A 14,695-nucleotide genomic window follows, 5' to 3' on the forward strand; every position below is an offset into this window, starting at 1 on the left:
GGTCCGTCTGGTGTTGCATTCATGTTATTCCGTATAATCTAAAACTTTTGTTCAAACGTAAACCATATCCAAGCTAGTTTCAATTGTACAATTAGATCATTAAAATAGATTGACAATGACAGCTTTCAACGAACAGTGGAAAACGTGAATAATATTAAGAATGAATAAATTATGGACATATATACTGAATATATACTGAACATTTTTACTTATTTCAGAAAAAAAAAAAATTCGGGTAGGCTCAATGTATGACCAATTGAGCAGGCCTAATTTAATCAGCTGTTGGAATTTTCCTCGGTAAACTTTGGATGGGGGAAGCAGCTTTGACACCCAAGACTTAACGCTGACCAAAGAAGGGGCCACACCCCGTCGTGGGGGCCCATCTGAAGAATGTGTTGGGCATCCGATTTGGACGTGGAAGCGACCAGACTATATAGATAGTCTATGCGGGCTATCCATTACACAGCCAACCGAGACCAGTGTTGGATGGAGCAGATGGAGCAGCGGCATTCGGTACTTTGTGGTGGGACACACCTTCACATTCAAATTGGCTCGTCGAGTTGTGGCCTCGGGCCATGACAACATATCAAACAATGTAACACGATAGTTAGGTGGCTTTAGTTTTCTCACGTGACGAAATGCAGGCGAAATTATCACAGCCCTTGGTAAGCCAACACCTCTCTCTCTCTCTCTCTCTCTCTCTCTCTCTCTCTCTCTCTCTCTCTCTCTCTCTCTCTCTCTCTCTCTCTCTCTCTCTCTTCACACTGAGTGGCTTGTGCACCTGCACTTGGGAGGGCCCTGGCTCCCTATTCAACCACAGAGTGGTTGAGTCGATCTGCTGGGGGGGAAACAGATAACCCCCCCCCCCCCACCACCACCACCACCACCAACACCACCGCCCATTGAACACAGAGGTAATTTAATCTCAAAAAACGAAATGAACCTGATAGCTCTCCACACTCAGAGGCCACCAGTGAAATGGCATTCGAAGTGTGCCGTGATGTGAGTGTACCCAGTGGACCCAGGGGCCAGGGTTAAAGCGACCACGCCGGGATGGTCTGGGGAGGCGTGGAACAGGCTACTGTACCCATTGTGTCACTTCAGGGCAAAGAACGATGCACAGGTCTGCACTGGCAAAGTAAGCATGTATGCCAACAACACGAGTGTGTGTGTGTGTGTGTGTGTATACTATACAGTGCTGTTTTGTGCTTTCTCAATTCATGCGACCTACAGAGAAAGTTCAGTCCTGCAGTGATAGGGGGAGGTCATGTCAAAGTGAGGACACGCGGTGTCATTGGCAAGAATTAGCCACGTTGTCCAGGCAGTGATCACTTGGTTTTGTTTCAGCCCACATTTATAGGTGCTAATGGAACAATGGGTATCTGTATGCCTATCTTAGCAATTACAATGACAATGCCAACAGCCCTCAACCTATTAGTAAAAAAATAAACTTATCACATACTGTCTTGCAAAGCAATAACAAACTATGGAGGCTGGGAGTTGATGCTTTGCTGCAATGCACTCAACAAAAGGCGCCCTTCTTTTGTTTTGTGCTGATATGCTAAGAATGAAGAGATACCATTTAGCTCATGTTGAACACAATTAATTTGAATTTGTAATGCGCAGCACCCTGTTCCTCCCCTCCCACCCCCTCCCAATTCAATCCAAATCTACCTCATTAGCATACCAGTAGTCTAAAGCAGTTCTGTATAAAATGGCATATTCACACCATTAAAAAGTTATTAGCAGCAGAGTTCCTGGGCTTGGCTCGCTTGCAAGTCAATACAATTCACATTAAACAATCTTGATCTTTTGAGTGTTTTTAATTGCCTTGACGGCTGCTCTCTCTCGCTCTCCAGGCTGTACGGCATCAAGCTTTTGGCACCGTTCTTATCTGCAAAAAAAGAGTCATTTTAAAAGGACATGGCAAGAAGTTCAATATAATCAAAAGGAGCAGAATGTACGTTTTAATTATTGAAGGTGAAGCTTTCAATGGCCTTGTTTGTGACTGCCAAACGTCCGCTGGGGATTCCTGTGCCTCGTCGCTACCTTTTACCGTAGGCCTGCGACCGCACACCGCCAGCCTACACCGACTGCTGTTGTTGTGGGCTGAGCAGCACTGCGGCGCAGCAGTAGGTGCCTCCTCCGCCTCCCCCTACCCTCCCTTCCCCGCCACTCCCCTGCTATGATGATTTTCCTCTCCCCGTGAGGCGACTGTCACGGCACAGGACTGATGTACACTCCTGCTCTCCCACAGAAGGAGGATCTCAGGTGTGATTTCTCATGGCTTCTTTTGCGGTGGGTGGAGGGGGGTGAGGGTTTGGGGGGGGTATGGGCAACACCAGTGGTCTCTTCATCCAGTCCCTCGCCACAGGAGCAGCACTGTGCTAGATCACAGCCGAGCCTGGCAGGAAGTTCCCAACAACAACCTCACTGTTTTTGTGTTTGTTGGTTAGTGTGAAGGTATCGCAGTTTTGACATTGCTCCTCTATTCCATGCGTGTGGCCATCCGAGGTGTTAATTTGCCACTGGCGGCATGTGACAGTGACTGTAAGGCCTATTGCTGCAACCTGCCACTTCCAACACACCCTAGCCACCCTTCTGGGGCTGGTGTGGGTGGGCTGGTGGGTTGGTAGGTGGGTGGTTGGGTGAGTGTCAGGGTGGATGGCGGGGTTGAAACAGTTGGCAGCAACACCGGCAAAGCAGGGCCATCCTAGAAACGCTGTATTTGTCACCCCTTGCCGCATTATTTCCAGGTGACGTTAATCCGGCACAGAACCGCGGAAAAGTTATGATTGGACAGACGGTCCTCACGCCAGCTGCTCATCGCGTGGCTCACGTTGAGGTTTTTAGCCTCTTAATCTCATTTTAAAAAGCGAATCAGGTTTATTTTCTTTTTTTCCGGGGCTTTGTTTGCCCGGTGCCCTTTTTAGCAAAGGCCTGGGCATCTGCGTTATTAGCTCCGAGCAGGCAAAGCCCACGGCCCCCCCGTTAATGAGGCCTTTTCACATCGGTTCCCCGAACGAGCGGAACAGAACACCGGGCGCCAACAATGGGGCTCATGTGTCCACATCCGTGGGCGGGCGGTGACTCCGCTGCTCTTTTATCCTTGACTGGTGTAGCGGTGTACCCTAGCCATTGGTCTAATTAACACTTAGAGCCGCTCCACCTTGCTAACGCCACGATGAGGACCATGACGATGGTGGTGGTGGAGCTCATCATTGCTCTTCCCCTGTCTTCTTATCTGAACCAGTTTTTGTTTTCACATTTTCACCACATCCTATCGTGGATAATCCTCAGGAGGAGGCAGCGCAGGATAAGCTGAATATATAGTTTGGGGCGGCAGGGGGGGGACGGGGGACGGACAGATTGGGCTGGGGGGGGTTAACTGGGGCCCAGAGGTGCTTGATGTGCTCCTTGGAAGCGTGGAGGGCGTGGGGCCTGAGATAGTGATGCAGAGTGTGAACGCTGCCAGATCTCTGAACCTCTGGGCTCCCAGGGGGGGGTGGCAGGGCTTCACTCACCGCCACCGTGGCAACAAAGGAGCCCAGAGCTGAAAGTGATCGGACCCTTGAACTACAGAAGGGGCCCGGGCCTCGGCTTCTCAAACAAGGTTTTCAGAAAAAGTGCCAGAGTGCAGGAGACCCCAACAGGCTTTTTAAACACACACACACACACACACACACACACACACACACACTCTAACACACACACAAACACACTCGCTTCCTGCATCAGGGTGAGAATATGCCTTTGCGTTGTAAAATATGGGAGTTTGAATAAGGCCTGGGCAATAAAACCATAAATTATCGTATCGCGATAGACTTTTGATCAATATCAATATAAAACATGTTCAATATATATCGATAAGAGACTAGACCACCGACTTTAGCAGCTGGGTTTGTTACACAAACACGGTTCCATACTTATTTAAAATATTTGGGTGTTTTTCATTGTTGTATCGACATTGGAGTATTAATCAATGAAGAACAGTGGAAGGTCATATTTAGTGTTAAACTGAAGTGTTTAAATCCAGCATGGTAATTCCTAGTCTTTTTAGGTCATTACCAATATCAATAGTTATAGATATCGATCAATATGATCAAGTTATATCGTGATATGTCTTTCAGCCATATCGCCCAGGCCTAGTTTGAATCGTGACTTTGAAAGCACAGGCATGCGCTGCATGTAGGCAGCTGACCTCGCTGCAGTCGAGCGATAGTGACTGGAATATACATGTGATCCCCTGCCACTGTTCGCTCTATAACGCAAGCATGCCGGGCCCTATTTTGAAACAGCGCCTCAATGCAACTCTTGACATCACAGCAAAACCACCCACGCCAAAACCTAAAACCCGTAAAAAAAATCGCCTCTTCAACATTGTAGATTCCCGCCTCGTGGTTGGCGAATGACAGTCCGTGCAGAATGGCCGTGCGTGGCGTTTGCGAGTCGTGTTGGGAGTTGTGTTGGCCGAGGCGGGCGCTGTGCAGTGTGTTTGTTGTCGTTAATGTTTGAGGAGATTAAACGGTAACAAGAGATGGGATATGCGCGAGCACGGCTCAGGCCAGGCTATTCAAGTCCTGTTCCTCTTCCGACTGCTCGGTCCAGCTGCTGCTGCTGCCACCGCCGCTCCCCCGGTTTGTCCGTCTCCTGCCCACCAGAGCCGGCCGGCCGTGCATAATCTGTGTAAATATTTCTCCCGGGTCCGCCGGCACGTCAATGATTACACTCGTCACCGCAGTCAGCGGCCCGACTTTTTTTATTATCGTCCTCCACAGCCCACTACTGCTCCTCCCGTCACGTCCACCCCTGACACCCCACCTCCACTCCCCCCTGACACCCCACCTCCACTCCCCCCTGACACCCCACCTCCACTCCCCCCTGACACCCCACCTCCACTCCCACTCTACCACCTCCAACCACTCTCTCCCCTCTTCCACTCCTCCACCACCACCTCCACCTCCACCCCTACCCTCTACCACTCCTCCACCACCTCCACCCACTCTATCCTCTACCACTCCTCCACCCCCTCTTTCCTATACCACTCCTCTACCCCCTCCGTCCCCCTACTACCCTCCTCCACCTCCACCCCCTCTTTCCTCTACCACTCCTCCTCCACCACCACCAAAATTGGGGGTGGTGGAGGAGGAGTGGTAGTGGTTTTGCGATTCTAATCTTTAAAAATGAATAATGATAGGGATTCTTTGCGTATTACCCAGCCGTGGTGTGGTCAATGGTGCACAATGCAGATAAACAAAGAACCCAAGAAGCATCTGTTCGGTGCATTAAATGTCAAGGGGATGTTTACTTGTAATTCATTCATTTTGCAGCTTCCCACTAAATAACAGCACACATAATGCCGGCAGCTATTCAGAAGCTCCTCAACCCCCATTGCTATCTCCCTTCCATGTGTGTATCTGCTGCATCCTTATCTCTGGACTCCCCAGGGCTGTTAATAGCCCAGGTGGTCATCAGCCTGTATTGGGGAATTACGGTGCCGGTATACTGTTATGTAGCCAATGACGACGAGCGGTGTATTTTCACTTCAATCCTTTTCGTTATTAATTTCTTTACCTGGATTTAAAGCTAGAATCACCAGCCGACACGGCTCAAACGCGTGGTTGATGTGGTGGAGAATAACTCCAGGGCATGAGAGTCTCTGTTCACCTGCAGATATGACACTCTATTTTCCTTTCTTTTTATGACACCGGTATGCCCCCGAGTCTAACCCCCATGTCACTAGAAGATATTAAAAGTACAGCGGTCCTTAAGGGGGTGAACAAAGAGCAACAAAATAATATTATTTTTTTAATATCGTTTAGGTGCTGTTTTATTTGCTTTTATGTGCTGTTGAGTTCCTACTGAACTTTTTGAACTGACCAGTGGATTATTTCTTTTCCCCTATAGTCTCATCTCCTTCCCTTTCTCCTCTCTCCTCTCCTTCCCTCTAGTCCTCTCCTTTCTCCTCTCTTCTCTCCTTCCCTCTAGTCCTCTCCTTTCTCCTCTCTCCTCTCCTTCCCTCTAGTCCTCTCCTTTCTCCTCTGTCCTCTCCTTCCCTTTCTAGTCCTCTCCTTTCTCCTCTCTCCTCTCCTTCCCTTTCTAGTCCTCTCCTTTCTTCTCATCCCCTCTTCTCCCCTTTTCCCTTCTCTCATTCCTCCCTTTCTCCCCGGTCCTCTCCTCACCTGTCCTCCCCTCCTCTCTCCTCACGCCCCCTTTTGGGTATCCTGCATAATTCCTGGTATTCTGATTGGACACCCGGTGGGACTTGGCATGCTAACCATCCATCAGTCGAAGGGATGATTGTCAATCCCTCAACCCCCCGCCCTCATTTACAATCACTACTGATCTGCTCACCAGGGCCTGAGAGAGAGAGAGAGAGAGAGAGAGAGAGAGAGAGAGAGAGAGAGAGAGAGAGAGAGAGAGAGTGGAGCATAAGGCCGAGGTTTATTGGTCTTCTTGCTTCTCTTTAGTCTTTAGTCCCCCCCCGCTTCAGTCTGCCCTCCTGACCCAAAACTTCTCCAGCAGCAGCTGCACACAGCAGAGTGGCGGTGCGTGGGGGGGGGGTTGTGCGGTACGGCTCAGACACACGGCGGGGTTATGTGTGATGCAGTCTACAGGATCCACACTCGTTTGCATAATACGTTGGTGGGCATATGTTGTGGGGATTTTGGTTCCCGTTTTGTTTTTTTCTGAAGGCTTTTGGTAAACAACCGCCTCTCGTGTTGACGTTGACGCCCGCCCCCAACCCCCAAAAAAACCCATAGAAAACAAAGAAAGAGTTAGGAGAGAGCTGCATCCAGAGCAATGAGAGCTCAATCCACAAAACGGATTTGGATTAGCGGCGTTCCCCCCTTGCCGCCGATGAAAGTTAAGACTGAGGACTCGATACAACAAGCCACATGGTGACGCAGTACAGCCTCACCTCCCCCCCACCCCCGCCCCCCCCTGTGACAAACGACCCAGGCAACCAGCGCCTGATCCTTAACTACCTGTGTCATCTGTATCTATGGTGGATAAAAGCGTAGGCCAAAGAGCACGTACATGCCCATGACATGTTTTCCTCCTGCCCATCTGAAGTGATTATCTCAGCGTTTCGGCTTGGGCTGTGCATGTCTCGTTTGGTTTTATTCACACATTTCATCTTCATAGCAATTTAAAGTGTGGATTCCGCTTGACTCCCTTTGGAGCTGTGTGTGTGTGTGTGTGTGTGGGGCTAATCTTTGGCCAGCATTATATTGTTTTTCTATGCTGGCACTTGCATCGACCATTGTTTGACTCTAATGACTTAGCGTAGGCGGATCTGTTCGTTCGGAGTTGCAAGTAAACGTTTCAGTTTAAAAGTGCAACTTAAGAGAGCAGGTTTGAAGGAAAAGTTCAAACTGTTTGAAGAGCCGACTGAAGTGATGTTTGGGTCAAAAGCTAGGTAAACTTTCTGCATGTAAACCAACGCCTGACAACTTTGAATGGTGAACTGTAAGCGCAAGTGTGCGTGTATCCTATCGAGCGCATTCGTCACCTTACAGGTAACACATTTAGTCACCTAATTATATTCACACAGTTGAATTAGCTATGTTCTCACTTCAAAGGCGCTGCTTTTACTGGAATAGTCATTTGACAGGCATGTGTGTTTGTGGAACGGAGATGTTTAGCACGTGATGCAACAGCTCAGACACACACACACACACACACACACACGACACAATACAAAGTGACACACATACACAATCCTAGACTCAAACTGGGGCCCTAGTTGGTTTACCTCAATCCTCACCCAGACAGCCATAATCGTATGCGCAGAAGAAAGTAGGCTATGTATTGTTACCATAAAACCTGTCTTTATACAGGCATCCCCCCCCCCACACTTCCCTTCCCTCCCACACACACACTGTCGGACAGCATCATCCACTTTCCTGTCTGGTTTTGACGAGGACCCGCCGCTAATTAAGCCTGTCATTCACAGAGACGGACAGCAGAGGGAAAGAGGGAGGATGTTCAATATGGCGAATATAGGGGCTATAGCGACGAGATGTTTATCCCTCGCGCTGGAGTGCTTGTTGTTAATAGGTAGTTCCTACAGACATCCTACGGATGTCGATAATGGGGTCAGCCGAAAATCTGTTTCAGTATGCATCCCGGAACAATAGCATTCACACTTGTGTATGTGTGCGTGTGTTTGTATGTATGTGTGTGTTTGTGTGTGCAATAGCAGTGAGCAGTGAGCTGTGGTTGTGTGTGTGTGTGTGTGTGTGTACTTATGTGTTTGTGTGTGCATGCAGTGAGCTGTGTAGTGTTTGTGTGTGTGTGTGTGTGTGTATACTTATGTGTTTGTGTGTGCATGCAGTGAGCTGTGTAGTGTTTGTGTGTGTGTGTGTGTGTGTGTGCCTGGGATTTCATCTATCGTCACTGTTGTGACATCCCTGTCTCTCTTTGTCTCTTCGTTTCTCCAACATGACATGTTGTTGGGTAGGTAGAAGGGGGTAGGCGGGCCCTTACTCCCCCCCCCCCCTGCTAGCATTAGGTTATGTGGCGCCCCAGATACGTTGCAGTGACACGCCATTGCAGACAGACTGCCGCTCTTCTTCGTAGTCCGCTTGGCAGGAAGGAAGAAGAGTTGCCTTTGGAGAGTTCCTTAACCCAGACACATCATCCATATGCTTCCCCAGGCGCTCTCTCCGCCCCCCCCCCCCCCCCCCCACCTCGCTCTGTGCCTGGGTGACGTCCCAGGCCCCTTGTGTCTTCCATGTTTAATTAAGAAGTGGAGAGGGATTACAGTCAAAGACAGGCGGACCAGGGGAGCAGAGAGAGAGAGAGAGAGAGGGAGAGAGAGAATGAATTAGTGGGATTGTTAATACGGTACTTTCAGTGTGTCGGATTTAGGGGGGCTCATCAATGAAGGGTTGCCCGTTCCCTAACTGGAACTCACACTGTGACTCCTCGTAACGAGGCTAAATATATATGTGCTCTGTTATCCACTAGCTTTTTTTTTTTGCCTTTGATTAAGCTGGGGAGAAGCTGATTCTATAGTGGCATATAAGACCTGCTTACGGCGGTTTGCTACCCAACTTGACCTGCTGCTTTTCGAGCGTGGTAATTGCAGCACACGTACAACGCAGGTGTATAGAGCAGTGTTTATGCCTTCATCCTTACCCTCACCATTGGTGCTCTCCTCTGCTACCTAACCGCCCCCATATCCTGTGAAGTGAAGCCTGATGATTCTAGAGGCGAAGGGCCGGCACATTCAATGTAATACGTGTAATACAATCTAGATTCACAGGGGCATCAAGTCGAGACTGTTGTTTTCCATGTTGCTGTCAGAACGCAAGGGTGGCGATTCACGGACATGAAGGGAAACAAAGCATGCCAACACTAGTGTGTTTGTGTGCGTGTGTGTTAGTGTCTTGTGTGTGTTATAAGCCTGTGTGTGTGTGTGTGTGTGTGTTGTGCTATGAGCTCCCCCCTGTGGCTCTTGCACAGCTCTTGCAGCACTCCTGACGGGTCCGAGAGTGGTCCCGGGTCATTGGAGCAGTAGAAAGAAGAGCCTGTCCAATCCCCCCCCCCCCCCAACCAACCCCCCTCGCCCTGGGACAACCCCCCCGACAACCCCCCCCCCTACCCCTCCGTGGAATGAACACAGCCTGACCCCCCCAGCAAGTCACCCTCCAAGGGTTAGCCTGGGGTTGGATGGGGGGGATGATTTAGTGCACTGGTGTGGTGCGCGTGTCTTTCCCACAGAGCCCCGTTGGCTTGTTGTTTTCTGCCTGGCGTCGCTATCGGCCCGGCGCAGTCAGGTGGCGCGGGCTTAGCGTGTTACAAACTCAATCAAGGAGATTAGGCATTCTTATTAGGATGAATGGGATCTGTGTGTGTGTGTGCGTGCGTGTGCATGTGTGTGCGCGTGTGCGTGCGATGGATGCTATGTGGGGTTTCTGTGTGTGCATTCAAGGTTTTTTTTGGAGGTATTATTGACCTAGCCAGTGGGATGAATAACAAACGACTATAATGACCGGCTGCTTCGGCCGAGACCCAAACCCCAGGTTAGAATTATTTTGTTTTACATCCAGCATCAAAGTCGAGGGCGCGCTACGAGTCTCTGCGGGGAAAGGAAACACACAAACAAATAAAACAAAATATGCACACATGCACGCACGCACATGCACAAAGACGCATGCATACACCCCAGGCACACACACCCACACACACACACACACACACACACACACACACACACACACACACACACACACACGGTAAAAACATCCAAGCAGAGCTGGTGGCCCTTGATGAGGTTGACATTTGTGATACGCTCAGGAGAAGCTTGTGTTATCTTGATTGAGACTTCATGCTTTCGACAAAAGCAAAGCCACTGGCACGTGAAATATCAGCAGGGTGTGTGTGTGTGTGTGTGTGTGTTTGTGTGTGTGTGTGTGTGTTGGTGGAAGGAGGGGTTGATTTCGATACAGCTGGTAACAATCAAACTGCAATGGTTTTATGCATTTCTTAGTGTTGGCTTGTCTTCTTTTTTGGCATCGGGAGGGGGGGGGGGGTGCGGCGTGGAAGTCTGTGGAAACCATATTTCTGCGAGGGCATTGGAGACACCTCCTGGCGTAGGCCGTTATGGCTGAGTGGCTGGCTAGTGGGCAGGGGTGATGGGCCACAGTGTGTGTGGGGTGTGCCCCCCCAACTCCACATCCCTGCAGCCGTCCAGTGGCAGTTTGCAGCTTTACTCCGGCCCAGTGAGCTGGAGCTTGCCCACCCCCCCCCCCCCCCTCACCCCCTGCACGAACACAGCATCCAGCAGAATCCAAGGCCCCAGGATTCAAATCAGAGGAGCGCTCGCTCTGCAGAATGAAAAACAAACTGAAATGAGGAGGAACAAAGCACACAAACACTGTGTTTGGATGAGTCTCCAGACTGTGTGTGTGTGTGTGTGTGTGCGTGTGCGTGTGCGTGTGCGTGTGCGCCATTGGCAACTGCCATGATGCATGAATGATACGAGATTTGGCAACGGGGAGACGGGAAAGAAGTTCATAGACCGTGGAGCGGAGTGGAAGAACCAGCGCAGAGTACGGATCCGGACGTGAGGACGGACGGAGAGGGAGGGTGGGGTGGGCGGGGGGGGGGGGGGGGGGGATGGACAGATGGAGCCAAAGGAGGGACTAGGAAGACAAAGGACAAATGGGGTTGCATGATTTACATAGAGGTTGTCTGGTCTGGGTGGGGGGGGGGGGGAGGGGTCTGCAATCGGGGTCAGGGGCTGTAAACACAGCAGTCTGATCTCAGTACCCACACAAGGATCACCTCTGTCACCCGAGCAAGAGGAGGGGGGCGAACGAGGAGAGGAGGAAGAGACGATCAGGAGGCTGAGGAAAGAGCAAGAACGACGGGCCAGCTAGTTGCGTGGTGGTCGTGGCAAGGTACAGACACCCCGTTGTCGTCCAACCACCACCAGCACCACCAGCACCACCACCAGCACCACCGCCACCACCCCTCCACTGGCGCAGATACAAGCTCAGTCACTGTCTCCAGCTGCAGAGCCCTGCCGCGTCCCCGTCTGGGGGAGTACGTGCATTCATTACGCGGGGAGAGAGGGAGGGAGGGAGGGAGGGAGAGAGAGAGAGAGAGAGAGAGAGAGAGAGAGAGAGAGAGAGAGAGAGAGAGAGAGAGAGAGAGAGAGAGAGAGAGAGAGAGAGAGGGAGGGGGAGAGAGAGAGAGAGAGAGAGAGAGAGAGAGAGAGAGAGCACTCACACTTAGGGCGGATGACACCTTCCTCATTAATGTTCTGTGCAGCACTATTTTGTCCATTTTGGAGGCCATTAAATCTCGGTGCGAACAGGTCATTTGTCAAGATAATGCAGGAATCACATCGGATTTGTCTTTGCTATTACTGCTTCTCGAGTGGACGCAATGTCACATTGCCACGCAGGTGGTTGTATTTTTATTCATTATTCCCCCTTTTGCAAATATCCCAGATGACAAACCCTATGTGAATGCAAGTGAATTAGACACGGGATTAAATTTGAAAGAGGCAGCAATCCGTTGGAATGGCCTCTGTTGTCTTTCTGAAATTGAATGTATCCAACTGAAGGATGGACTGAAGAGTTTCCCCAGCATCAAGTACCGTTCATGAGGCGGGGTTGGTCGATGTGATAGGGGTGAGGCTGTAGAAAAATCCTGAACATACTGTATGTACTGTAGGTACATTGCACATTTTTGATTGAACACCGCAATTATATAGCACTTTTCAAAATTTTGGCCACTCAAAATGCAAACTACAAATCGTGCCTCACATTCACCTATTCATACGTCGTACTGTACAGTAATGACTGCTGGACATAAGTGGTTAGAGTTGGGTTTCTTGCTAAGGGATTGCCTCAACACACGGGCATCGAACCAGCAACCTTGTTGCCAGGTGACCTGCTCTTCCCCCTGAGCTACTGCCGCCTCAAGCATTTCATTTTTTTCTCTCCCAGTAATTTATTCTAACATGACAAGAATCGTGATATCAAATGAAGATTTGAATTTTTGTGAACATCAGCTACATAACATTACCCCTTTCTATCAAAAGAGATTTTCCACAACATTTGTATTCATTCGTGCAGGGCAAAAATATACAAATAAATAATAGCAATTAGGGGTGCACGATAATTATCGGGCCGATAACAGAAATGATTACGTCATTCCGATAACACAACAAATAGCCCCAATAACATAGTCTATATAATTTCAGTGCCCCGCTCCCACTAACGCTAAATGAAAGGTCTTATCGTAACCCTAAAAGTACACATCATACAATCAATTACAATACATGAGTTCACAACTGCAGGCGGATAAAGAAAATGTTTTTTTTTATTATGTTACACCTTTCCTGCGGCTCCCAGACCGTAGTCGAGGAGCACAGCGTCAATGTTCTCTCGGCGGTACCACCCTTCACTTTGACCGGCAGTGGGTCTGCTTATAGGTCGGAATATGGTCGGAATGAAGCGGCCGCCGATGATTGACAGGCTGGGTACTTTATTCTTAGTTTCACTAACGTTACAGTACACGTTTGCACAGACACAACCGGTTCGTTACTTCACTAAACTGACACACGTTACCGCTCGCTCTCCTCGCTCGTCCACTCACTCACACACACACTGCCATTCACGCACACACGGCCCTTAGGAGCTATCGGCCTTTAGGAGCTGAAAGTTATCGGTTATCGGTATCAGTTTAAAAAAAAAGTTATTGTGCATCCCTAATAGCAATTAAGCCTTTTGAATAAGTTATTTTTGTGAACAGATGTTAACAACGGGGTGCTGAGTGCAAGTCATTGTGGCGTTGATGTAAAATGTGAGAGGTTGTTAAAGCACAATGTAAAACAGTGTGCTTTAACAACCTCTCAGCCCCTGTTCAGTGTGGGGCACCAACTCGCTAAATGAGAACAGATAGAGATTCACTAATAACCCTGACGGAAATGTCCTGTTGCGAAGTGAATGCGAACACGTGTGTTTGTTTACGAAAAAACTGCATTTGTAGCTGAGCAGAAGGTCGTGTCACGTATGGTGAAATATAATATAAAGTTTTCACACAGACAAATTGCAGAGTGGCAAGTTCCAGATAATTGCAGACCATAATTAGAGTCCTGCTTCAGAGACCTTCATGGACCTCAGTTTATTTGAAATTGGGTGCAAAAGGAGAAAATTAGCCGTTGATTGTTCTCTTTAACAGCATTTTTTTTTGTTTCTATAAAATAAGTTTAAGTTGCTCAGTCAATCATTGCTGATTCTTTCATAAACGATCGGTCACAGTGACATTCAAATGTCATTGTGCCTACGAGTAGCAGCAGTATGTCAAGATGCAACAGTTGGTTGCCCATGGTGAATCGGCTTTCCCTTGGCCACCATCGCTCAAAAATCTATCATCTATTTGTACCATGGCTCTCATACAACGGGATCTAATCATCCTTGAATATCTAGACAGATGTGATTAAGTAGGCAGCACAAGCCAGGCGTTTTGATGCATCGGTTTGATGCAAATTTGACAACCCTATAGCAGGCGTAGTCTTTTCCAGGTATATGTCCTTAATGAACCGGTATGAGTTGGGCGTCTTGCCTAAAGAACAGCCTACTGGTATAGACTGAGGACATTGAGGTTTGGACCCAGAACCTTTAGTCTGGAGGTCAAACACCCTAACCACTAGACTATTCTAGAAGTAGGGGTATACTGATTGACTTAATTATACTTTATTATACACACAGCCAGTAACAATGGAGAACATTAAGGTAGAGAATGGCGGGCATAAAGAGCGAGCAGTTTATCCCCCAGTGTCATTGAAGTCCGAGAGCACTAGCACGCCATGTGGACAAATGTGATGTCAGAGAAGGTGATTGATAAACCAATGAACGCCCTCAACACATAGGAGCACGTCAAAAGCATTGAGCCATTAGAGCTGACACATCGTCTGAGTTGAAGACGCAGGATTTCAACACACGGTCACGATTATTGCACTTTATTGGCCTCTTGGTTTTCTTTTTGTAGAATGTATGTCTCACCTTTATTTTTTTCAAACAACAGTATAAACGGTATATATGGTGCTCTTCCATGTTAGGGCAGACAAGGAATGGAGCATTTGATTCCAAAGTGAGCCTAACCTCGGGTTAAGAAAGGTGAAAATAGTGTAATAACAGTAGCAAACCTCAAACCGTGATCAAAACAC

At 48.8% G+C, this 14,695-nt stretch overlaps 1 protein-coding gene across 1 annotated transcript in view; it reads left to right on the top strand.

Moving 5' to 3' along the window:
* LOC311365309 (receptor-type tyrosine-protein phosphatase U-like) overlaps positions 1-14,695 on the top strand; it is a 125,956-nt gene that overhangs the window by 779 nt on the left and 110,482 nt on the right. The gene's annotated exons all lie outside the window — the stretch shown is intronic.

Source organism: Micromesistius poutassou (assembly GCF_964030765.1).
Source record: "Micromesistius poutassou genome assembly, chromosome: 20".
Lineage (NCBI taxonomy): Eukaryota > Metazoa > Chordata > Actinopteri > Gadiformes > Gadidae > Micromesistius > Micromesistius poutassou.